Source organism: Dermacentor silvarum, chromosome 4, assembly GCF_013339745.2.
Source record: "Dermacentor silvarum isolate Dsil-2018 chromosome 4, BIME_Dsil_1.4, whole genome shotgun sequence".
NCBI lineage: Eukaryota > Metazoa > Arthropoda > Arachnida > Ixodida > Ixodidae > Dermacentor > Dermacentor silvarum.
The window spans coordinates 99,080,270-99,107,666 of NC_051157.2; the positions used below are offsets into that span (position 1 = coordinate 99,080,270).

Below are 27,397 nucleotides of genomic sequence, written 5' to 3' on the forward strand. Positions count from 1 at the left end.
CGAAGACACGTACCGTGCACTTGTATGACGGTCGGCCCACCAAATAACCATTTTTCATTACACTGTCTCTATGATTGGCCCATTGGTTGGCCGCACAGCCAGTCCACGAAAAGTGTGTGTGGGAGTGTGTGTGTGTGTGGGGGGGGGGGGGGGGATATGGAGGTCAATAGAGAATTTGATTTAAAAATTGCGATAATACTATTAGGGTCTTCTGACGCGATACAGGGCCTTCGTCCTGAAATAGACATAGAACAGGCTGATGATGGTTATGATTCTGCGCACCAGCTCTATACTTGCCGTAGCCCGGAGCAAGGCTGGCTATAGAGGGGGAACCCTTGCGCCAAAAGAATAAGAAAGGGACGCTGTACACTGTCCACAAGACACGATGGCATCAGCACTGACTGCGTCTTCTGTCGCCATGTTGTGATCGATTATCGCGTCGTTCGCTATACGCGACACCTACACTCTAAAGCGCACAAACACACTACGCGCGTAAGCTATAGACAAAGCCAATCGGATATTATCGCAGGGAAACGGTCATAGAGTAGAATTTTGTAAAGATGACGGCAATGCGTCGTCGTTCCTTGTCCTGCGAATGCTGCCCGCAGTATGAAGAGAGGCTTTAAATGTAAAGTATGTAAAACTCCCTTGGGTAAACGCGAAAAAAAAAAACTAATTACTTTCCCCATTTAAACGCAGAAGCGCAGCGTGATTTCTGTGCAAGCCCTGGCGCATAGAGATAGATTCTCAGGCGAAGGAAATTTCCGGCCTCGATCGCCAGGCTAAACCCGCCTGTAGCTACAACACACCACAGACCACCACCACCACTATGTATATATATATATATATATATATATATATATATATATATATATATACATTGCTGCGACACACGTGCCTCCTCCTCCCCCTACTCCCGGCTGTACGCCCGCCATCATTTTTCAAATATTAATGTATAATAAGTTTTGAGAAAAAAATATATACACATGCTGCCTCATGGACCCCTTTACCGTTCACCCCGTCCGACTTTCCTGACCTCACCAAGAGCGGAAACATTATGTAGTGCTTTCAGTTTCTCTCTAAAGCATGCTTCACTGCGTATACACTCTTGACGCAGTGAAGACCTCTTTACGAATTATTACTTTTTTTTTTGGTGTTGTGAAATCTATTTCCGGTTATGGCTGCGCAATGCTTCAAGATACATACGGCACTTACCATATACGACCTCAAGAGGGTGATGGAGAGGAGGTGCTAAAGAATTACGAATACGAGAGAGCCGTACGTGTCATATACGAATCGGAATAAATGCTTATGCACCAGAATCTGTGGCAAAAAGAAAAAAAAAAAAAAGATAGATGAATCGTAAAGTGAATCACCCTTTCTCTTAAAAATATTTAAACGCAATCACAAAAAAAAAACAATTTCCTCCACCGCAGTATGTTTAATCTTGCCGCGGAGCCGACGATGTTTGCATAGGGGCTTCTCGATTTTGTTTCGGGGCTTCGTAGCTTTTGCACGGTCACTTCCGAGCCATAGATTTGCTTTAAGCGTTGGCTGTTGAGTCTTATCGTGGAAAAAGGTTCGAAGTGAAACTTACTGTTTAATTAAATTACACCGGCTGCTTACTGCGATCACACTAGCCGGTGTTGTTTAGGCGCTTAACCTAAACACTGCATGGTTGCCCGGATATGATGGGGTCAGCTGACGCAATATACACGCATAATTGGGAATCACAGGGAGAGGCCTTCGTCCTGCAGTGGACATGAACTATAAGCTGACATTTATGATTTCTGGCTTCCCTTAGGAGACTGAATCATATACATACATCACTAAGTGGCGTGTTTGGTTTCAATTTACTTCTATGAAAAATCCATGGTGGGCTCCGTCGTCCGTAGATTAAAAAAATATATATTTTTACCTTCCATCACTTGACAAAAAGAGATGATTGGGCGCCGAATGTGTGCCAATATAACGTACCCAGACAGTATAAGACTGCTGTGATGAAATTACTGCGATGTAACCCTGCATCTCACCAATATGCGTCGTCGTTTATGGAGCTGGAACCGTTCGTGTCACGTGCTTCGTAAGTTGGCCAGCGGCTGAATTTCGATAACATTACGCGCGGTTCCGATACCACGTAATTGAAAATTCCCTAAATTCGTTTGTTCGCTATAAGCCACAGTTTTGTGTGGTATTGTGAGGAGCATGCAGTGTTAGCCAAGTCAACATGTGTAATTGACAGCCTTGCTAAAAGACGCTCCTTGATTCTCGGCCATGATTAAAACTTTATCTTACCTGTAGTTAGCCTACTTGATACTTTTTTGGCTGTTTTATAAGCGACGTGTGCAAATTTCGTAACCTTTTAGCCTGAAAACAAGCAAATAAGCAGGGAAAGAACTGAAATGACGCGAAGCTACTTTCTATATTATAGTGTTAATATAGCAGTAAAAGAGGTATGGACTTAGCTATTCAGGAGACTTGCACTTCGCGTTAATAATACCCTGCTAAATAAATAAGAACAAGAAAAAAAAAAACACTTTTAAGAAGAACCTCTCAACGCAACCAGCGGTATGTGACCTATACGCCGCCACGTTGCATCAATGGGTCACGGTGTCCTGCATAAGGTCCCTTTAGTCCCGCATGCTGCCCCCCGCATCAAACGCACAAAGACGAAATGCATGTCGCGCGAAGCGTGGTGTCCAGTGCGCCCGTAGGTCGGAGTCCAAATACGGCAGAAGCGGGTTCCTAAACGCCGGCCGCCGACTTTGTCCCGACAGCGGTGGTCACTTCGCCGCGGCGGTCGCCAACTCCGAGCACGATCCCGCGCAGGTTGCGACGGTGCCAAAAGCCCGCCTGCAGCCACACGCTGACGAGCCGTACGCGCACACACCCTCGCACACACACACACACAACGGACTCCACGCAGAAACCCTCCGGAAAACACGGCGTTTATCCACGCTGCGGGAGGCAAGTGGCCAGCTGCGGAAGCGGGCGCGTTTTTGCCCCCGCAGCCCTCGACGACTCCGGTCCGCCACGGAACCCCCCGCACAGTCAACCGCCGAGGTCCCAAGGGTGAGGACGAGGGAAGGAGGGTTCGCGTAGACCCCCGCTACAGGAGAGGGGACCAAGAAGCCCCCCGCCTTCCCTCCGAGGCACTTCAGCCCCCTTTGGAAACCGTAGCAGAATCCCCCCTCCACCGCAACGAAGAGGCGGTTTCTCGAAGGCGGTCCCCGCAGCAGACCCGATGCGTCTCCCATTGGCCCGCGGCGCTAATGAGATGCGCCGTTCACGGGGCGTGTCCGCGGACCCCCGTGGAGAGGGCGAGAGGTGACGTCACGCCCGCACGCAGCGCTCCATTGGTCCGAGGCGGCGATTATCTGAGCCGACAGCGTCGGCGGCCGAGCGCGACAGAGCGGGGCGACCGGCGAGTTCGGGTCGGCGAGTTCGGGCGTGAAAGCCGTTGGGCGCGGGGCCGCCGCCGTCTCTGGCCAAGCGTGCGACACCGCTCTTCCCACGGCCCCGGAAAATTCGCGGCCGCCGACCGGAAGAGGGGGTCCGAAGCGCGACGCCGGCCATCCGAGCCGACCATGGGCGCGCCTTGAAGCGAGGGCTCCCCGGCTGTTGCGGTAGCGGCTCGCCTCCCGCCGTCGTCGACGTCGTCTGCTACGCCCCCACTGTTGTACGCCAGGTGAGCAGACGACACGCGGACCTTCTTCTTTGTGCGCGGTGTGGCGTGACCCTGCCGCCGATGGCGTGCACCCCCTTCCTTTTGTGTATACGCGGTATCGAAACCGTTTACCCGTTTTGTGTTTTCTTTTCGAACCTCGAATTTGTAACTGTATCGATCGTGTTTTTTTTTTTTGACAAATTTGCACCTGTTCGTGCGTCAGTACTTTTTAATTCGATATCCCGTTACACACGTTGGGTACGCTCTCTCGTCACTATAGGAGCAATTGTCTCCTATAAACACCTCAACTCTTTATGCCAACTCGTCATTCAGCTCACCCGACGAAACACTACCTGTATTATTACCTAATTTCCGAGACACCATGAAGAAAACAGAAGAAAGACAACGCTTCTGCACGGTTGTGCCCCCCCCCCCCCCCCCCCCACACACACACACACACACACTAATCTCCACCACATATAGGCCAGACCAAAATGTTTCGTACAAGACAGGTGGACGCTCAGACAGGTATGTGATTGAGTCTCCGTTCAGTTTACTTAGCCTGGCAAGCCTTGACTCGCCGCACACATCAACATACAGGAACGTTCACGCGAAACGCTTAATGAACGAGTGAGGTGTCGGGAGAGTGACTCGTCACGCATCTAAATAGAGATAGGCGTGTTTCCAGCCAGCGTGAAGCCGGTATTATAATTCCCTCATTCCAGTAAAAGGGTGTCATGTGCGAGCGCTATAAGCTTCGCTTCTTCTCCCCCTTCTCTGGCTGAGCAGCACAGTGGATGCCAGGACTGCGTTCCATTTGCTAATGGGCGCGCGGACAGAAATTGTTTCCTCTTGGCGAGCACTCCATCAAAACCGGGAACTGAGCTGTCACACCGCAAGTTCCAGCTATGTGTGTGTGTACGTGTGTGTGTGTGCTGGTGTGCTTGTACAAGACAAAGTTCGTGCGGCCCGGAGGACTTCATATTTTATTGCCGTTTGCGAACAGCTTCATCTGTCGACGCGAACCCCTGGTGAACAGAAAGAGGGGGTAAGGGGGGGGGGGGGGGGTAAGGAAGCGAAAAGCGATGACGCTTTCAAAAGCTCATTCGTTTAACTTTGCGTGACTTTAAACTCCGTGCCCACGTCATATTTGCATACTCCTAAGTACACACATACAAGGGGCTAGTGAATGAATGGCCCGCGCTTGTGAATTGAAGACCCCGCTTACTTTATACTAAACATACGCTCTCCTGTACACCTGTACGTCTTGCTGCCTCCTTTTACGGCTGTCATGCGCCCGTCATGGCCGCAGGGTGTCGTCGTGGTTTAGAAATCGTAGGTGCATGTTCTGTGCACACAAGTGAGAAAAAAAAAAAAACAGCTATGCATACAGAGACGGCGTTAATGAGTGTCTGCATGTTGTAAGGACTTGAGATCTTCATCTCTTGAGATGGATCCCCTGCGATGTGTGCGTAATGACACAGTTGTGTAATTGCGTTTACAATGGGCCTATATAGAATCGTGCATGATTCGTCTTCATTGTATGCACTAAGCACGACACATAGTGCAACCTCCATCTGGGTACGACTCGCATCCGAAGCTTAATTACAGTGCGTGCAATTAGCTTTCCGGTGGAGTATAAGTGACGTAACGCTTTGTCCCGTATGTATATAAGCCGCTTTCTTTGTTCTCTGTCGTTATCACGTGCACTATTCACATATTCTTTTCTTGCTGGGGAAAGGGTGCCACAGCCATAAAGGGTTATTTTATTCACGCGTTTCTTTTCGTTTTCATATCTTTATACACTTCTTACTGTAATATCTGTTGACCCTGAGGGTATCATAAATAAATAAATAAATTGAAGTTTCCGTACCAGTTGCAAATAGACTCATATGCAGCTTGGATTTCTGTCACTACCACGCTGTGCAACTCTTTTTTTTTTTGTATTATACAAATCGTTTTTGCCGTGCCAGCAGCGAACACAACCGCGCATGCGTATTGCGGCTTTGATTACAAGTTAATTTGCATCAGCAGCTGTCGTTTTATTTTTTTTTTTTTTATTATTGCAGCTTCTTTGATACCCCGTGCGTAAATTGATTAGCCAGACTTTTCTTTCGCTGAGGTATTTGGCATTTCAGTGATAGGACGTTTAATTGTTATGCAAGTCCGCCGGCATAATCGATTATGTACACGCATCGTTAATATCGCATGCTATAGCTGCAGCATATAGGTATGACGTACACGTGTGTGCTGATGAGCTGGTTTAAATTCTGCTGCGGCGGCGATGCAAAGCTTTCGTTCTACCACCCCCTCCCCCCCTCTCTCTCATACTGGACTTGGCACAACGCGATAGACTCCCGTTCGCATGCCTATTTAAATATAACAGAACAGAGCGTTGTATTATTTTGCACAGACGTGTCAGTATATGTAGATGGGAACTATACCGCGCCGGTAACGACGTATGGCGTTCTAAACTCGCATCGGGAACATTCATGCGTTTCGCTACTCTCCTAGCTCTATACAAAACAAGAGGGTTCAAAGAAGTTCGAACGACCAAACGAGTCGATCCCGACTTAATTGTTCACGTCAGCAGAGACGTGGAAAAGCCTTTCATTGCAATTATGCGCGATTTGCTTGAACACGACGGCACGAAATGCCGCCGCTATTGCTTTTGTTGTCATATCTTATCCGGTTATACTCTTTTCTATCATGCTTCAATGCGTCTATGTAACAAATCTCGCTCTCTGATTTTGCTGAGTTACTTTATCCTCGCGGACGTGTTGCAGTGAAGAATTGATCTGGAGTTATTCGATGTTTACAGAGCTCAAGCTGGTTTATTTTAACATATAGATAAAACGCCGTCTATATATATATATATATATATATATATATATATATATATATATATATAGTATAGACTGGCTGCCAGAACATCGAGTTTTTCTTTTATGTATAGAATGTTAAGCGAATACCCTTGTAAATATGCAAATAATAATATTATCAATAATTTCTAGCTTTTATAATTTTCATTATTACTATATCATTGGAACTGAATGTAATGACGTCGGACGTAGAATTGTTGCTACAAATTCTGACGTGTTTAAATAAAATATGGCGTTTAAAAATATTTATATGATTCTACGCTTTTGTGTAGTACATTATACGTCTATTGGTGGACACGTACATATTGGTCGAGCAGAGGAAATTAACTATACCTACTCTGAATGGAAAGGCAACAAGATGCGACGGCGGTGCACCAACCCTTGTGACGCGTTCTTCTGCTACTACGCGCGAGAAACGCTTTCGCGTTGTATCACCGTTCTAGCAGAATGGATAGAAAATAAAAGAAAAATAATCCACAATACGCTCTAATGACTGTTGCTGTGACGCCTTTTGCAACAGCAGATATAGGTGTAGAGAACATGGTTCGCTCACAAATGTATAGTTCTGTGTTCTCCAGTAGTTCACGTCAGCCTGACCGGATGGCGCCATTTTGCCCCCCCCCCCCCCCCTCCCCCTGTTCCGGTATCCCGTAAACTCCTCCCATCCTTTACGTAATATCGGCTTACCAAAGGCATAAATTTAACGCGAGAGCAAGTCTGGTGGCGTCGAGTTTAACCAGAGAAGACACAGAGCTATTACTGGCAGCTGACCAACCACATTCGCTACTTATAGATGCTGGTGTAAAGTGTCGGCAGCAGTGCGTGTATATACTGGCCAACATGCGGTGTTGTTATTTCCTTTTGACGAGAGCACCCATGTAACACAGAAATGTTTCTAATGCATTGTTGCTGGACAAAGCGTCAGCAAGATGTCGCTACCCGCGCTGTCATATATACTGTTAACCACGTCTCCCGTGACCTGGTATTCCGAGGAGGCTAATACGCGGACAAGCTAAACCTCCCTGGCTGCGGACACGATATGTATATGGAACCCTCTGCTGACTCCGATGCTCAATAAATAGTGGCATTAGGCTGAGCGAGCGACGTCGCCAGGTTGACTGGAGAAGTGCAGACACCGTGCTCGGATATAAAGGTATAAAGGGAGACAAGGAAAACTGCAACCCCCCCCCCCCCCCCTCCTATTCCCCTTTCACCGCCGCGACGCGGCCGCAATTGATACCGCGACCGAGCCACTCCATGGATATATGGATTTGCGGCGCGTGCGCAGGCGATACGCCCGCTCTACAGGCATCGCCGAAAAACGAAGATTAATAGCGGCGTGAAGGGAGGCTTGGGAAACTCGACAGTCGTCACTCGGAGCATGCTCTCAGAAAAAAAAAAAGAAAAGAAAGAGGGGAGAGCAAAGGGTGGGGGTCTGTTGCTATACTGTTGGCCGCTGCTTCAGCAATTCGACGCCCTGCGGGATCCGTTCCTGCAACCTCCGAAAACTATCGGTTGTCATCGGTGCGTGCGGCCGAGCCGATCATGCACGAACGCACTCGCTCACACGTGCGCGCGCACTATACTGCAGCCTGCACGACAGCATCGCGCATGCAGGCTCGCGAGAAACGGTGTATGTACAGATAAACGAACAGGGGAGATCCGAGATGAGAAAGGCTGCCGAGGGGTTGAGCGCGACGCGGGGCGATTGTGTGGCCCCCATATTTCAAAGAACCGAGAGGAGGGGAAGCTCCCCAATTCACACCCGCATAGAAGGGAGGTAAGAAAGGAAGAAGAGAGGGATAAATGGGCGAAGAGGGGGAGGGGGTCAGTGGGATGCTATGTATATTCCGACCGCGTTTTTCCTTCGTGTTTCGGCTAGCACTGATTTCATTATACCTATGTCGTTAAGTATGCAAAAACGCCCGTGTGCTTGCGTTGTAGTGCACGTTAAAGAACCCCAGGTGGTCAAAATTAATCCGGAGCCCTCCACTATACGGCATCAGAACTGGTTTTGGCACCTAAAACCCCAGAAAGAAGAAGAACGTTTGCAATATTGTGTCGTGTGCAAGCCGGACACCTTTCAAGATATGCTTTCAGAAACTTTAACGCAGTGGCGGCATAATCCTCTCTCTCTCTCTCTTCTCAGGCCCAGTTTGGCATCTGTTGTGGCATGAAGTTAACGTGCTTATGAAACAGCATGCATAGTCCGTGCGACTATTCGATATATAATGCTTGAAAGTCAACCGTATAGTATAGCATGAGTTAATCATACATGGTTATAGGAAACGCGCCTCTATCGGCTGCCCGTGATGGCGGCATTCCAGCATTTCTTCCAAAATTGTCCCACCCGTGAACTCGACCCATTCGTATGCGTAGACCGCGACGTAAACAATCCGCTAAGAGTTCCCTTAGGTTTGTATCATATGGAGAGCGCTCCGAACACATGGTTTCATCGTATATGCTACCAATATTCCGGTTAAACCTCCCCCCCTGAGGCCGACTTAACCCCCCCTTTTGTTGAACCCCTTTTCTTTCCTTACGCATTTCAGTACTGCAACTAAGATGTAAGACGCGCAACCGTCTGCACACTTGCAAAAAGCGCATTTTTTTTTTTTACAATTTCCCGTGAAGAAATCGAAATTAGTGCTGTTTAGATGGTATTGACAAACTGTCAACCCCCCCTGGCAGAGATCCTGGGTGCGCTGCTGCGGGAAAATACTTTAAAGTCATCGACGTCACACTGGAATATATACTGGTGCTGTGGCTTCGACGCGGAATTCAATAGACAGAAGTTTGGCGTTCATTCTCTCCCGTAATAACCGAACTTTTTCAAGGCTGAACGAATCAAAACGGGAGTTCTGCAGGAGGGAGAGAGAGAGAGAGAGAGAGAGAGAGAAAATGATAAATGAAAGGCAGGGAAGTTAACCAGGATTGAGCCCGGTTGGCTACCCCACACTGGGGGAAGGGAAAAGGGAAGAGAAATATTAAGAGAACAATAGAAAATCCGCTGTGGATATTGCCGACGTAGCAACAGATCTCTGCTCTATCACTGACGGTCACTCAATCCGGTAGTTTTCAAAAATCGCAGCTGCGCATTTGTGGCCTTTCGTAGCTGCGATATTCGAGGCCATGGTCCCAATATCTTATTCAAGGTATATTTTGTTAGCCTTATAAGCTCATTTATTTTCGCTCATTCGTATCCATTTAAACTTTTTGGTTATCAAAAAACGCTCGGTTTGCGTCGCGATGCATCAAACCCACTCTTGTATATCCTCCCTTGTGCTTCTCTTTTCCCGAACACGGCTACAACCAACTTTCTGCAAGTCGCGACGTAACGCTATACCGACCGCGCTCATTGCTCGCGTGTCTGACCGCGCTGTCGCAATCGTACAGCTTTACGCAGAGTCCACCGTTTAAACGGTCCTTTTACCAAGAAGAAGCGATGCTTCGAAGAAGGAGCGAACAATGATATCCACTCGTATAGGCCGCTGCTCTTTCGAGTCGCGGCGCAGTTCGCCCTTGGACTTCCTACGATCAGTGGAATCTCGGAGGTCACTTGAAGCTTTCTTTCCTTCTATTTGTATTTTCTTTCATTGCTTCAGGCTCTTTGCGACAACTTGTCAGGTGCATGCAGACTGCGGGAGCCGAACGTTTTCCTCGCCGACACAAGGCTGAGCGGAGAGAACACGCGTCGGCGATGGGGCCGGAGGCGACAGTTGGTCAGTCGCGAAATCGCTCCTCTTATCGCTGGCCGCATCGCGGAGCGCTCCGCTGCGCAGGGAGGGAGGGGGCAGATGCCGCGCGCTTCGTCGTTTCGTCGAACGGTTGGGTGCAGTGCGGAGAGAAACTGCGTCGTGTGACGACTTTGCTCTTCTTCCCTGATCGTCGTGTTTTTTTTTTTTTTTTTTCTTTTTCGGCGACAAAATCGTGCACTCGGGGAGTTGCGCTGCCCACGTGACGTTCCCGGACGCAAGCTTCGGTCGAACGACTGTCACAGGGAACAGGGTGCGAGCCCCCTTGAAAGCAAATACCTCGTCGTGCCTCGTTCCGTTCAATATAGGTTTTCCGGTTGTTCGTGTTTCCTTAGAATTGGAGGAGGGCGGGGAATGTGACGTTCGAAAGTGGCCGTTTGCTAAGAGGCCGACAAAATGTACGGTATAAAAAAAAAAAAAAAAAAAAAACACTGCGTCTATTTGGCGCAGCAAGGTTGACACTTGGCTGAGTTGATACGGATTAACTTTAAATGGCCTCCTGGAATTTCATTTACTTCTTCTGCGATGGTCTTCTCGTACAGGCTCATGTATACACGCAAACGTGCATACTACATGTAGTATATGCCTTACGAATGTGGCTTTTTGAGTACTTTCAGTGGGGACAGCCACGTACGTGGCATCGAAGACTGCGACCATATATCTTGGCCTTGCATACTGTATACAGTATGCACTGCAGGGCGCCGCAGCAGCGCGTGCGGCAAGTTTGTGCCGTCGTCCGGCAACCGAATACTGTGCATAGGGCTTGCCAAGCCGCTGTCGGCTTCGTCCTCGACCAGATAACTGCCGACACTGGAGGAGCCTTTTAAGCTTGTATAGCGTAGTTCAGAACGAGCAAAGAGGAAGGTAGAAAGGACCGCAGAACAGGGTCCTTTTCATTACCCTTTCTACCTTCCTCTTTGCTCGTTCTGAGCTACGCTACAAGATTAAAAGTCATGACATACCAACTCGCCCAAACTGCTACGCTTTTGAACTGAAGGAGCCAATACATGGCCGCGGTCTTCGCTCTAGTGCACGTATCTATCGAGACCACATTCGTGAGACGAGCATTCACGAAGGCACTCTTCTTGCTGCGGCACCGCGCGCGGCAAGCTTGTGTCGTCGGCCGGCAAGCGCGGCTCGCGCCGACAACCGGGGCGCTTCCCACTGGTTCACATGAATGGAAAATGCGAGGGGGGGGGGGGGGGGGGCTGAGCTGTATAGGGAAGGTAGCTGTCACCGGGTGACATGTGCTAATTGCGTCGTGAGCTGCCCGCAGCGTGGGCTTGTGTGGGTGTGTCTGCCGGCTCGCTTATCGCGCACTCCCTGGCCGGTCGGTGGGTCGCCCTGCAAGGGACGACGATGTCGCGCGACTCCTCCCGTATATACGCCTGCCTATGTTCCTGCTCGATGTCGTATCGCGACTACCGCGCACTATTTAATTGCAAAGCGCGCTTTGATACATACTCACCGATACGAAAAGGAGGCGAGAAAGTGCGGCTGTCAGCTGGTAATTTCATATAGCGTGTGTCATCAAACGCGTATACAGCGAGGATACGCGAACAGAGAAAAACTATGACGAGGATAATAGCGAAACGCTGGCTATTTCGGGGATAGTCGCCCCAAGAAAACCCATCTCCGTCGTGTATACACAGGAGCAATATAGCGCCGTGGCTGCGACCCGCCTCCCTTACACTTTCTTTTATTATCATTGGAAGCCCTTCTAGCAACAGATATACAGTATTCAGCAATATTTTAAAATGCGCGAAGAAGCCAGGACGTGAACGGAAACATAGACGCACACACAAAGCGCAGACTTCCAACTGGCTTTTGTGTTTGCCAGTTGGAAGTCTGCGCTTTGTGTGTGCGTTTCTGTTTCTGTTCACGTCTTGTCTTCTTCGCGCAGTTTAAAATTTTGATGAATCTATGAACCGACTAGCCCAACAACATGCCTTACTTAAATTTAGATACAATATATGTTGGGGTATTAATAATACCTCATAACTCTTGACCGGTTAACCATTAGGGTTACAGAATGGATACCAAGAGAAGGGAAGCGCAGTCGAGGACGGAAGAAAACCAGGTGGGATGATGAAGTTAGGAAATTCGCAGGCGCAAGTTGGAATACGCTAGCGCAAGACAGGGGTAATTGGAGATCGCAGGGAGAGGCCTTCGTCCTGCAGTGGATATAAATATAGGCTGATGATGATGATAAATCTTGACTGGTTGCTTGTAGAGCATAGCCGGTGAAGACAACTTAAAATGTGTTAGGATGACTTTCGTGAAGAGATTAGAAATCAAGGACAAAAGCGATAATTGGCAGTTCCGCCCAAATTAAGGGCGAAGCACTGACTGTAATAGCAAGCTATAGCGTTGCGCTTGAACTTTTGGACGGTGTTATATAACTATACGCGCGTTAGACGAACGCGGGTGTGTCAAAATGTCTGGTACACTTAATAGCTTTGACACGCCGTTTAGAGGCCGTGATGACATAGCACTGGCACCACTACGCTGCACGTAAAAACCCGCGCCACTAAAATTACGTCACTTTCAGGGTTGAGCACCGATATAAAACAATATCGGTGTTCAAACCTGAAAGTGACGTAATTTTACTGGCGTGGATTTCAATATTTAGCACTTTTAATACTTAATAGTCTGTGAAGATTTAAGATAAAGGGCATGCGCTGTGAATGTTGTTTCACGGCATTTGTTTGGGCGCTGCCATTCTCAAAATCCTGAGTAATAATTTAGTCACGAAAAACGTGAGACCATGGTATGAGCGACTTTATTAATTGAATAGTGAAGCAATATAATTCGCATATACGGCATGGATAAGAATATCGCATACATATACTTAAATAAATGCCGAACCCCATGGCGACGCCGACGACAGCCGCGAAAATTTCGTTGGAGTGCCCGTATTGAAACAATAAAAAAACACAAACTAAGCGTGGTGCCTCATCTTACTCAATATACATTCATTTCTTTTATATTTTATGGCAGAGACGCTTACGTGGTTCTGACACTTGCTCTGCCTTTTTTTTTCTTCTTTTTAATGGCGCATGGACGGATACAACAAAAGCCGGAGGATTTCATAACAGCGACTGTAAATATATATATAAAAAAAACAATAAGCAAAAGTATTATGCTCAACAGTTTTGCATGGTATCCTGTGCATACAAAGGAATTTACAGATTAGCACCGAGCTCTCGTGGTTGCACCGCAAGCACGATGGCAAATATAGCTTGCTTGTCATTCCCATTTTATTTATTGTTCATGTTACCGAAATTATCTGGAGCTGTTTGATTATACTAGTGAAGTAACGACTTCAGCTGCCAAGGTGGCCAAATTATCTGCTATAAGTTCTAGCTAATAAGCTTTGTAGGCTTGGTTTTATTTTTCAATGGTGCTTTCTGATGCTTTCTGTTTTTGGATTTGAATGTAACGCGTTTGTGTCTTGTTTGTTTGTTCCTCATTTCCTCCGCAGAAACATTGCTGTGTGCCTACGTGTTTTTCATTTGCAGTTGTTATTACTGGTGTTGTTTGCTTGGGGGACCAAGAACTTGTAAACGTCATGTACCCACTCCTGGCTTGGCAATATCAAAAGGCGGCCGGCAGCTAGTATTGAATAAAGAAAGAAATAAACCACCCCGCGTGTGCACTTGGCGCAACTTAGCATATACATGGCGCGCGCCAAGCTGGCAGGTTGTGGAGACGGCATAACTGTATAGCGTTGTTTGGGGCTAAAGCTTTTCATTTTATGTTCTGTCGTTTACAGAGGGTGGCCACATCACTGCCTCCGTCGCATTCTTCGCGAAGTTTCGTACCACACACCGCCGCTCTGTGGCTTCCGTGAATATACTTTTTTTTTTCTTTCTTTCCTCGTTTCCCGCCTCGTTTTTAGCAGAGAATCGTCGGTGTGCGTCGGAATGCGTCGCCGATCATCTCTTGACAGATGGGCGATAACCACGCGTCGCGGCCGCGGGTACCGCTTATATTCTTCCGCGCTGCTGCGTGCTTCTTCAGAGCCGGGAGCTTTTAGCGTTCTTGCCGGCGTTCCTTTGTGTGGCCCCCCGTGCCCTGCAGTTCTCGCGGTGGCATGCCGTATTCTTGTGAGGCGTCCCCTGCACGAGTCAGGGTGGTCTCCCTCCCCGAAGGTTCGCGGACAGTTGTCACACGGCGCCGTCTGTCCCGGCCCCGGCTTAAACAACGCGCGGCGACGCGTTGTCTGAGATGCGGTTAGTTGTGCATTGTGAGCGACGGGCAGTGTAATTAGGTGCACGGGCAACAACAACAACAACAACAACTACAAAAATGAAGCAGATACAACGACTTGGAATCTACATACAGCGAAGCTTTGCGTGAGGGCGTGAAGAGTCCAAGCACGAGTACACGTACGAACACACAAGCGCGTGCGCACACAAATTATACCGAGCCTTTTTGTTAAGCGGAGTTGCTGGCTACTAGCGAGTACGAACGCAGGTGTCTCGCATTGTGTCAACAACATTGCGTCATTCTCACGTTGTACGAAGAACTACAGATTGCTGTTCCCGCGTGCAGCACGCGTGGCATGAACGTTCAGCATGTGGACAATATGAATACATTTTCGAGTAGCAAAGTATGCTCTCCAAAGTCTATTTTGACTCATTTGTCAGTAAACTGTTGATTCCTGCTGACAAAAAAAAAAAAAAAAAAAAAAATAGAAAGCTTAACTTCTATTTCTTGAATTTCGCGCCGAAACATCAGCGCCATGCAGCGTCTCTTTGTAGGCAACATGGACGCGGCTCCAAATCTCGGAGGTCATTCACGAATTTCAAAAGCAACCGAAGAGCTCAATTTTTTATATATGTAGTTACAGTCACACGAAGCCATCAGTAAATGAAGTTATAAAAAGCGTAGTGGAAGTGTTAGCCCCTGGTAGTGTTAGCCAGCACCATTCACGGCCATGGCGTTAGATGTACTTATACTTTCATGTCCTCTGAGATCTCTGACGCCATGATACGCGAACTTTTGATACGCGAACTCCATCCCGATACGTTAACTTAGGAGCTGGCAATACAGGACAATAAACGCTCGTTTTGTCGCAGGAAACGTTCTTGAAACTTGTTAGGTCGAGCTTTTAGAACTTGCTCGGAATGCAATGTATGCTCTGTATCTTCACCCGATAAACAATTATAGAGCTATAAACCCGAGTAGACGCTTTGAAAATTCGTGACGTCACAGTGAACCAGTGCAGGAACTTCAGGGTGGGGTCGCCACCCGTCTTTTGCTTATGCGTTTTTTTTTTTAGGTTTTCTTTTTTCTTTCTTTTTTCTAAAGTTTACAACGCCTCCTCTCAGGGTGAGAGAGGCAATTTGCTATCGCAAAGCCGTAATTTACTACTACAACTCCGCTTAACATTCCTGTTTTGTGTCCCTTTAAGGAATCAGATCGATCGATGCCTGATTGCGTACGATTTCTTCTGCGCTTCCAATCGCTTTCTCACTGCGAGTGCTATCCCTTTGCGGAACCATATAACTCTCTTTTATTCGCTATTTTTATTATCATGTGAAGAAAATTAGGAAGGTTGTTAGGTTAGCTCAACGTCGAAAACACTACTCTGGAAATAAAATAAGAAAGAGAAAAAAAAAAAAAAAACTTTGGTCGTTTCTTTCTTACATATATTGCTTTGTGTCAATTGAGTCTTATTATAATTTTCGTTCATTCCTTATCTTTCTTAGCCGGATTTATTATTCATAACCTTTGTACACCCGGCTCCTAGATGTCCTATTTTCGCCGCGGTTTACGTCACCTAATAAACAACAACCGTTGGAGCAGAGATGAAGTAAATACGGCCCCAGGTTTAAGACGGTGCGCCAACACCTAAGCCTTCCTTTAAAATCTTTTTATCGCTCTTCGATGCCTCAACTAATTCCGCTGTCTCGTCTTTAGAGCACACAGACCAGGCGCGTCCGGGCCGAACACGATACATTAATTGCTAAATATACGACGGCGACGACAGAGGGGAAAGGATGGGCTACAGCGATGCATGTGCCCCCCACCCCCTCCCACACACACACACACACACACACACACGCACGCACACACGCACACACGCACACTGCTCACGAACGCCCTGCGAGGGCAAACCGGCGCCGTCAGTGCATGGACTCCGAACCAGTTATACGCCCATCGGTGAGCGAGTCGGTTCAGCGAAGATGTCAGCGGGCACTGCCCATCGGTCATCGAGCGCTCTCGAGAAAAGCTGAACGGGAAAGGGGGGCAGAGGAGGGGGATCAGGGTGCTCCAGCGACTGTCGTCATTCGCCTCGCTTGGTAGCGGCGAAAATTCCGCCGCGCATACACCGGATGGCTCACTTTAGTCGTCGCCTTAATTCCAGCCCGTTTGAGCTTGCCACGCGACTCCGCTCACTCTTGTCTCTTTCTCGGTAACACGCGAGCGCGCGACCCGTGCTTCTATGGCATACAGTGCACACTCTTTTTGATACATTTTGCGGTGCTTATCAAGAAAACTATATTGTGCAGGCTGGTCGTACAGATGTTGCAAGGTTCTTAGTATTATACTCCATAGTCGTTTCGTTTGCAGTGCTTTGGAAGCTGCAAGAGTCCTTAGCCAATAGAAAGGCCGAATGCCCCTCGAGATGCGTCATCCGCTCCGCCTCGTCATGCTCAGCGGCTGCTGAATTCGCCGTATACGACGCGACGCGCATGCGCAAACGTCCTAAAGGGTCACGTATCTCTGTAATGTATCATGTAGGTACCAAGCAAAATCAAAAGTATCTAATCCAGCCATTAATCAGACAGTTACACGCCGAACTGCATATTCTGCTGAGCAAGGGCATATTGCCTGTGTACGCCTCATACTTTTGACAGTGCTGCAGGCGACTTGTAGCATGTATAGAAACAGTTGAGCTATATAGGGGTAATTTATTCAGAGCTTCAGAGGCTAGCTGAGCCGTACCTCACTGATACGTATACACCGGTATTAAAGAGGCGAAAGACAGAAGTTTGAAACAGCTTATAACTGTCAGTGCAGTAACATTCTTATTCATTCGGGACAGGACTTTGTTGAGTAATAAATCGGGAAAAGTGGAGTACCTTAGCCGTCATAATTATTCCGAAAAGGGATTCAATGCGAGGAGATGCACTAGCCGTGCGAAGTTTTTCTTTCGCGTGTACTTCTCGTTGAACATCGCGGAGTTTACAGAGTACTACAGAGCGCTTTGCACTCTGTAGTACACCTCACGAACTTATAGCTTACCCGTGAGAAGGAGGAGGAAAAGAAGGAAGGCAAGGTATGGAGGTCAACCAGACGCACGTCCGGTTTGCTACCCTACACGAAAGCAGCAGAGCGCTAAGGGAGAAAGAAATAGTAAGCAAGGAAGGAAAGACAAGATCTGAGAACTCCAATCGCTCGTAGACTGTCGCGAAGGCTGTTTCGGGGCCGCACTCGCCAACTATATACAGGGTCTTCATGTTTAAGCTTTACGGAATATGTAGAAATCGCCTGTGGCAGGTAGCATAATTCTTGTCATTGAGCTCGATTATTCGATGAGGCGGACATTAGTATCACGAGAAATCGAAACACAAATGCAACTAATTAACATAAATTCACTAATTAACTTCTTAGTTAATTACTTTACGACACATATTGCAATTTACGAATTGCAGCCGGTGAGCTTGTCAGGCGTATCCACTTGGAATGAAATTCCAGACTGACACCAGTTTGGAGATACGCGCCATCAAACCCGCCGCAAAAATTCACTGTTGTTCCACTTTCTTTTTTACCAAAATGCTGTTTTATACATGAAGCACAAAAGCAACTGGAACGCCCAGGTATTTCGTCCCACACTTTGGGAAATAATATCTCGAAACTGCATGGTGTCATCCTGGAAATTCATTTCAGGTGGATGCGCCTTGCAAACTCACCGGCTACAATTCGTGAATTGCAATATCTGTCGCAATATAATTAACTAAGAAGCTAATTAGTGCATTTTCGTAAATCAGTTGAATATCTATTTCCATTTCTCGTGTTACTAATGTCCGCCTCTCCGAATACCCCAGCTCAACGATAAGAAATATGCTACCTGCCACAGGCAATGTTTAAAAATTCCGTAAAACTTAAAAATGAACACACTGTATATATATAGTTATTCTCGAAGACAGAGAGCTTGACTCAAGGCTTGCACAGACGCAAAAAAAAAAATAATAAATAAGAACACTTCGTTCGCTCCATTGCGCTGCTGTCACTTGGCCTTTTCACCGGGAGCAGGGCTTTTCCAGGAGTCGTTGGCCTGCCAGGGTGGTTGCAGTATAAACAATACTTATAGTCTGACGTGCGTGCACAAGGTGCACGCTTTCGCAGAAAAAAAAAGAAAGAAAAAATAGAGGCTCCGCTCTCTTGCATGTTACTCCGCACAGATATGTAGACGCGTAGTGGCGCACCCTCCCTCTAATCCGCGACCCGTCCAGCGACGCGTATACATGCTGGGCGGAGACGTCAGGTGGACCGCGCGCGCGACTTACGCAAAGCGTGACGCACCGCCTGTACACGCGCCAAGCACGCGACGAGAAGCGTGCACGGATGACGTGCGCCTGAGACAAAGCGCTCGCGCTGCATGCCAGAGAATGAGATAGTCTATGTGGAGCGACGACGAATTCCGGCCGGAGGTTGACAGTCGTCCGCACGTAGACTGCTTTGCAAGGAGGTGACGCGAAGACAAACAGACAGGCACGAGCAGCAGGAAAATAATAATAAAGAAATAAAAAATAATAATAATGAATAGCGAATAAGGGAAGGAAAAGAGAACGATAAAAAAAGAGAGAAATTAAAGGACTGACGGGATTCTATCAATTTCACGTCGTCGTGGAAACATTTCTCTGAATTTGCCCAGGAATAGAGGGGAAATTTTTAAAAAATTAAAAAAAAAAAACAAGAGCCCACCCCACGAAATCGCAGGGCACTCAATAAAGTTATTTGAATGAATGAATGAAGAGAACAGTAACGAAACAATCACGCTCATACATATCGCATCGGCATTTACTTATATGGGTACTGATGTAAATTGTGTCTTTGGTGAAGTCTGGAAAAGGTCATGTCAGGCGAGATAAAGAAAAACAGAGTAGAAATAAGAGGAAGGGGAGGGGGGGGGGGGGGGGGGTCGAACTGTTTGCCCTATTCTTCATAACACAAGAGATTAGCACCGAACTTTGCTTAGGAATATAACCTATATAGAAATCGTAAACACGGGTAAGAGTTTTGTTAGACTCGCAAGTGTGGGTTCTGCGCAGAAGGTTCTTACGACACCTTTTAAGCGAAGCTTTATAGGTTCACAAGTGTCGGCGATGGTGGTGGTGGTGTCACGCTGAAGAGTGGGCCGATCCTGGCAATAGTGCAGAAAGGGTCCAAGCTCAATGGCACATACAAGGGACAAAAAAGAGAGAGAGAAGAGAGCAACAGAGAAAGAGAGAAAGAAAAGGAGAAACAAAGAAAGAAAGGGAGAAAGAAATAAGGAGAGGGGGAAAGAAAGATAGATAGAGAGAGGGGGAAGAAACAGAGCGAGAAAGAGAAAAATAAGAGAGAGAGAGAAAGAAAGAAAATCACCACGAAGGTCATATACACACGCGACAAGCTTCGCTTACCCCCATTTTCTCGACAGGGGAAGGGCTGCTGATTTTTGTATATAATGTTACGTGTAACCCAGGTAAAACGCTTAACGATATATATTTACAGCGTCAGTCCAAGTAAGTGTAACCGAGATGACGATCGCCTAACGATCGGCACCATTTTATCTTTCTGCGCCATGCACTGCACCCACGCTGAGGTGGTGTTAATATTCTGCTGCTGTTACGTATATCAGTATACAGGGCCCTGTGTGTTCTTTCTTTGAATTAGTTTCGTTGCTTAGGCCTGTGCTATATACCTCCAGGCTGCGAAGTTTCACGATAAAGCGGCGCACATTTGGCTGAACAAGTGTCAACGTTTGCGTTACTTATAGCGCGGTTATATTTATGCCGGTAACCACTTTTTTTTTTTACACAAACTGCCCAATTCCTTTCGTTCTCGAAAGGCAAGCATCTCTAATCAGTTGCTCACATGCTGCGTACACATTGCAGTCGTATACACAAGACTCACGATAGCGCGCACATTTGTGTTTTGGAGTTCTTCGCGTTTCACTGCATACAGATCGGTCGTTTTCCATGGCTTCACAACACACTTCAACATCCTTAGAGTACCGCTGTCGGAGCTTTCGGTTGGCAGCTAAACGGAACAATAACAGAGCACTCACGGCATGCTCGCTTACATGCATGCATATATACTCTTCGATAGACGTACGCACGGCTAGAGAAGAAACTGCGCCACTATATACCGTGTCCACTCGACTAAGAGCCGCACTGTGACCGGCATTACCGTGCGATAACTACGCGTCATATATACGAGGTCTGTTAGAAAAGTATCCGACCTTTGGAAGAAGAAAAAAAAACTGGCATAACTGGAGCGTTGGAAACCTAATCACCCTCAAAGTAGTCTCCTTGGGACTCCACACACTTCTCCCAGCGGTGCTGCCATTGTTGGAAGCATTCCGAGAAGGTCTCTTTCGGAATGGCGTTTAGCTCAGCTGTCGTTGCAGCCATAATGTCCTCTCTTGTGTGAAATCGCGCTCCTTTCAGTGGCCTCTTGATTTTGGGAAACAGCCAGAAGTCGCAGGGGGCCATATCAGGAGAGTAAGGAGCCTGTTGAACTACAGGAGTCTGGTTTTTCGCCCAAAAAGTCTGAATCAAGTGCGAGGAATGTGCAGGCGCATTATCGTGATGGATGCGCCAATTTCCTGTTGACCACAACTCCGGTCTTTTGCGCTGCACAGCATCACGTAGCCGACGGAGGACATCCCTGTAGTACTCTTTGGTGATTGTTTGACCCGTGGTGCGTACTCGTGGTGTACCACACTGCAGAAGTCAAAGAAAGCAGTCAGCATCACTTTGACGTTGCTGCGCACTTGGTCGGGCCTTCTTTGGTCTTGGTGACGTGTAATGCTTCCACTTTGACAACTGGGATTTGGTTTCCAGGTCATACCCGTACACCCAAGACTCGTCACCAGTGATTATGGTGTTCATGAAGTCGAGGTCACTGTTTGTGGATTCCAGCATGTCCTGTGACACTTCAACACGAAGTTGCTTTTGTTCCACCGTGAGCAGCTTCGGCACGAATTTCGTCGCAACTCTCTTCATGGCAAAATCTTCGGTCATAATTGAATGTGCAGAAAATTGATGATGCCCACCTCATCCGCAATTTCTCGGATAGTCACACGACGGTCCCGCACCACCACGGCGTTCACTTCAGCAATGACCTGGTCATTTCGGCATGTTGATGGCCGACCGGAGCGTGGCTCGCTCTCCGCCGATGTGCGGCCGTCTTTAAACCGGTTGTACCACTCCTTAATCTGTGTGCTGCTCATAGCATCGTCACCGAAAGCCGTCTGAATCTTCCCAATGGTTTCCACTTGGCTATCGCCCAGTTTCTGGCAAAATTTGATGCAGTAGCGCTGCTCCAGTCGCTCCGCCATTTTCCTTGCAATAAAAAAAAAAAAAAACGACAAGAGCACTGCGCACTACCTCACTCAAACGCTGCGTCCCAGCGACTGACGCTATAGGCAGGCGGGAAAAAATTCGCGCATGCGCATGAAGGTTCAAGGTCGGCTGATGCAAGCGCACTTGTTTCATATCCATCAGGTGTTCGCAAAAAATAATAAATAAATAAGGTCGGATACTTTTCTAACAGACCTCGTATGCGGTAAACTTTATACAATGAACGTTTTACGTCAGAAGTCCGTTCCGTGTGGCTTCATAGAAATTACCAGCGGCACGTTCGGTGACCGAGAACACGTCTCACGCCACGCATTTGGAATGAACGAGCAAAACGAGCGCGCAGGAACACGCACGACACTGTTTGTTCGATTGCTGACTGCACGCTTATTCGCTATATGGGGGCGTTTGGCCAAATAGTAAGAAGGTCGGGGCAAGTAGGATGGGTCGGAGGTAGAGAGGTAGAAGCTAAAAGATAAAGTATTAAGACGGGGGATAAGATTTAAAATCTTACAAAATAATTACACGCACAAATGCACAAATTATAAAGAGTCCGATCCTGATGAAAAAAATAAATAAATAAATGTATGGCTTGTATTATACAAAATAAAGACAAATTTAGGGTGTGATCAAATTTTAATTTCATGAAGTTAACGCAACAATCTTTATTTGGCGTGGAGATTGTCGCAAATCGACGCAGCGGCTCTTCGCCTCCGATTCCCTGTACACTTTATTTCCCAATATTACAGGCTGCCAAGTTTGGGTAGCGGCCCTTATATCGGAGTGCATACGATACGCGTTGGACGGCTCGCGCGTGCTCTCTTTTGTGTATTATACATTACCAGTGACAACGCTGGGCTCGCGCCGATTTCAAAAGCAACGAGGACTGAGCCGCGTACGTGCTTTCCCGCGTGCATGTGTGCATATACGCCATAGCGCGCGTACACGCAAAGCCCTGCCTAATCCGTCAAAGCGGCAGCGGGCCGCCGCCGGCCGGTGCTCGGCGCGGTCGACCTGCATGCATGTATTGTGGTGCTATACGACCAGCCACGGCGGCGCCTCAACCGTGTTTCGTGCACTAAGTCCACTCTTTGCACAGTTTACCGTATTTACTCGATTGTAACGCGCCCGTGGCCCCTCGATTTTTATAGTTCAGAAAACGCAAAATGCACTTCCCTTTGTTGTTCCCTCGCAAAAGTTTTCATGGTGAGGAAGAGAAATGGCGAGTTGTTCTCACACGCAAAAATAACATTTATTGGGCCAGAGACGCAGTGGTGTCCGGGCATCACTCGTCGCGCGGCCGCAGTCGCATGCCCCTTATTATCAGCGACGTCTTGATTGGATTGGATTTATAGCGGCCATGGTGAAAATGGGATTGGGACGCCACTTATTGCAGTCTTAAACGGGTGTCAGCACGGCGCACTTTTGATCGCGATCAAGCCCGATCCGGATCGAATTTCTCGGTCGTGATTATCTCCCTCGCGCAGCTTGCGCAAAGTAGCCAATCACTACCGAGAATTTCGATCCGGATCGTGTTTGATCGCGATAAAAAGTGTGCCGTGTGACACCGGTACGAGAGTCGTATACTCCATTCTAACGCGCGTCTCACTTTTTTTTTTTTTTCAATCCTTTCGAAATCAAAAGTGCGCGTTACAATCGAGTAAAAACGGCGTCTAACGTTGCCTCTCTCTTGTAACTCTCTCCAGGGGGTGCCAACGCTATTGTGCCTCCCCACCCTCTTCCCCGCTCCCCCTCATTTCTGCGGGATGTATGAGAACCCTCCCCCACCCACCCGCTGCGCCTTAAGCGTTTCTCTCCCCCCTACTCAGTTTTTGATTGAGCGCTCGGGCTGCTTCGCCGTCTGGCCCGCGTGTTTGCCTTTCCGAGGTCGCCAAGGCGCGCGACGACTGTGAGAATCGTACTCAAGTGCCGCTTTCCGAGTCGAGTCGCTGCTCATACCGCGCCCAGCCGTTCTTGTTTCCCGAGGGCTACTATACTCCTGCTATACTCACAGTTACGTCCTCGCAATGTGCACCTGTCTTCTCTCGCGTCTTGTCTTTTAAGGAGACTCGTGGTGGAAAAATCGGAGAGCCCTTTGCATGGCGTGTGCGCGTTTCTCTTACGCGTGTGGCATTGCTTGAAATGTAACCCTATAAACACCTAAATAACGCTTAATGTAACGCTTAATTTGCCTCGATGAATCTCTTCACGCGACATCCCCGCAGGGCGCTGTGCGCACAGTTGTGCACGCGAAGAATAGCGCGCATCAAAAGCAACGGCACTGATGAAAATGATGATACTTAAAACGTGTCGCATACGTATAGTCAAACACTCCTGATTGGACCTGTGTTTGAATAATATGTGCAAAACGTTTCAGCACAACGAGTTTGAAGGTATATAGATACGGGGCTATAGGTATATTTGTCCTCGGTGTCAGTATTTCGTCATACGGTGGGTTCACTTTTTGACATTCTGGCATTCGCAGCGTTAGAAAGTTTCTGTCATTAGACTGCATATAATAAAACATGCTTCATTTAAACCCAAACGGAGCATTAGGAACAACTAACTAAACAGTGCGTTCGCAAGCTCATGAGCTTAATCTTAAGAACATGCGCGGTCATGTATTATTAGCACGTACAGTTTAGAATGGCATTCCATCATCGTTGGCCACTTAATATATGTGTGTACCACCGCGACCAACTTCATAAATGCGTTCCTTCTGCGGCGATGACACAGCAAAAAAAAAAATAATAATAATAATAAGAAGAAACACGGACACACTCGCTGTATAGTACTGAAATAAGACATGCGAGTAAAAGACAGGTCTAACACGCCGATCCAGTCTCATAAAGAAATCAAACACTATAAACAGTACGACGCCTCCCCGACGTGGAGGCAACCGCGCATTAAAGGTCACTTGTAACAATCACGAAGACGCCAGAACGGGCGCGCACTTGCGATGTTTTGACGGATGGCTCGCGCAGCGCCCAATCTGCGCCTCCGCGGCAACTTATTAACGCGTGTGGAGCTGGCGTGTCCTGATTGGCTGCCGCCTGCAGCAGACATGCGCGAAAGTTTCGATTTCCCTGGTTTCCTTTTTTTTTTCTTGTTCTTTTAAACGTTCCGCAGGAGGTGCGATCATACGGGCTCCTGCTTGTGTGCTTCCCTGCGCGAACGTTAATCTTCTCGCGACCGATAAGTAATGATATTAACAAACGAACGCCGAAACAAAAACGGAAGATGAAAGGAGAAACGTGATGTAGGTAATAAAGGGGCCGAGGAGGGGGGGGGGGGGGGGGTAAGCTGTGGAGTAAAGAAAAGAGAAAGCAGACGAAAGACAGACAGGGGGAGAAAAAAGCGGAAAGTTAAACTTGTACACCCTAAAAGAAAAAAAAAAAGCCAGAGAAATAAACTAAAAAGAAAATGAATGTTTGCGACGAACTACTTGACGCTAGGAGCATTTTCCGCCTCATTAGTTTGGGCGCCTCGTGATGATGTGAGCCCGTTGTTAAAGCGAAGCTCCTGTTAGGGGGACGGCTGGCATTTCGTGCTGTATATGTATATACGTATATCTATATATATGGATGGTGTCGACGCATTTTTGCGCTGTCGCGCCGTATGGCCGCTTGATTGCGCTCTTTTTCTCATCCCCCCCTCCCCCCCCCCTCTCCGCTTTCTGTCTTTGTGCTTCGCTTCTTAGGGCCCAGTGCGGATAGTGTGTGCGCCACCAATTGGTTTGTTTCAAGTACGGCGCGTATATGCACGAATGTGAACGCAACACCTTTGAAATACATGGTTATCTGATACCGCTCACTGATGGTTTAAAAAAAATGAGGGGTTAAGTGAGGGATATTTAAAAAAAAGTGAGGGATAGTATGAGCGGGCCATCTACGACATCGTTTCCGGTGAGCCTCCTCTCCCTCCCCGGCGGCCACCAAGAACGTATATAAGACCTGGTTTGAGCAACTTCGGTGGTTGAATAGTATATCTACCTTACGACAGGCATAAACATAGTATATACCTAAATATATATATGCGGAACATCACGGCAACGCCGACGGCGAAAATTTGCTTGGAGTGTCCATATAATTGCTATCGCCGTAAAATGTATTGTATGGAGGTCGACTAAATCGGTCGCGAAAGTTGGAAGAAAAAGAGTTCGCAAAACCTATCACCGAAAACGTCATGGAGTGGAGCACGATTGATGCGCGATTCTATATAGATGCAGCGGTATACACAACAACAACACACACACACACAAAGGCTGTGGCTAAAGGTATACATCTGACCTCTCCCTCCAACTTGTTTTTTTTTTTTTTACATGTATGTACGTTAGACGGATCCGGCAGTGTTTTTATGGAAGCACGTCCGACATTTCTCGTTGGTTTATCCTTGTTCGCGTTAGGATACGTCGGGCATATAATCACGCTGAAACAGCTAAATACACGCTTCCCTCGGGTCAGCGCTTATTCCGTGTGTGTAGTGGTGCAGCGTGCAGACCGGCGTGCTCATCATTTCCGTATATACCAACGTGCCACATCTGCTTCCATATATAGCCTCGATGCGCGCTTTCACAACGAGTATAAAACGCTATCTATATTCGGTGCCCCTCGATGCTGAGAACGTGTGCACATCGCGCATATAGAGCAATGCTGCGACTACGCAATCATGCACGTGAGGCGACAACGACGCCACCATGCACAAGCGACACGTGCACGATTGAATGATGGCGTCTGTCCACTACGCAACCAAACCACCTCATTGTGCACAACGATACCAAAGCATAAAGCGCATGCCACCTATTCACGCATGAGTAAACTTACATACTAAACTTATCCAGCTGGCTGATGATACATAGGGAATGACTGATAAAAGTGAAAACGCGAACTCAAGTAAATAAAACTTTAACGCCTGAAATAGATGCGTATACGCAATCGCACCGTAATTCATTCGAAGTTAGAGGAAATGGATTCCAAGTCTACAGTGCCAGTGGCATAAAACTGAGTGTAAATGAGCGGCCGCGTTCAGTGAAGCTTTCTTTGTGGCATGGTGTGGGTGTGGCGAAACAATTGTTGCGTGGACACCGCCATCTTGGCGCTGCCCTTGGCGAAACTGCGCCGTGACGAAAAATGGCCGACGCCGCAAAAAAAAAAAAAAAGATGCTCGGATTGGCCGTCACATTTCTCAGGGAGGTTCCTGTAAACAAAGTAAATTAGCCTGCTTTGAAAACAATATTCGATACTTTTTGGTCTAGGCGGGAATCGAACTCGGGTCCCCAGGGTGCGAGACGAGCATGCTTCCCTGAAGCCAAGGCTTTTTCGTTTTCTTTATTCCCTGAAGCCAAGGCTGCACCACGGTTCTGGCTTACTAAAGGTTTGCCTAGTGCGTGCATGATTGCACACGTCACGTCGCAGCCATATCGCTGACTAAAGGTGTGGCGTAGTGCGTGCACTAACATCCTGCACTTTAGGTACTACGTTAAGTGTTCATACGTGGCGTTCAGGAGGTCGCCTT

At 47.6% G+C, this 27,397-nt stretch overlaps 1 protein-coding gene across 2 annotated transcripts in view; it reads left to right on the plus strand.

Annotated features, from left to right (window-relative positions):
- The first annotated feature begins 3,428 nt into the window (after positions 1-3,428).
- Positions 3,429-27,397, plus strand: part of LOC119450443 (paired box protein Pax-6) — a 57,428-nt gene continuing 33,459 nt past the window's right edge. The window contains exons 1-2 of one of the 2 annotated variants that reach the window (XM_049665870.1): positions 3,429-3,688; positions 14,080-14,153. The gene's annotated coding sequence lies outside the window, so the exon portion shown is untranslated. The remainder of the gene's footprint in view (positions 3,689-14,079; positions 14,154-27,397) is intronic. The other variant, XM_037713888.2, reaches the window with a different exon arrangement.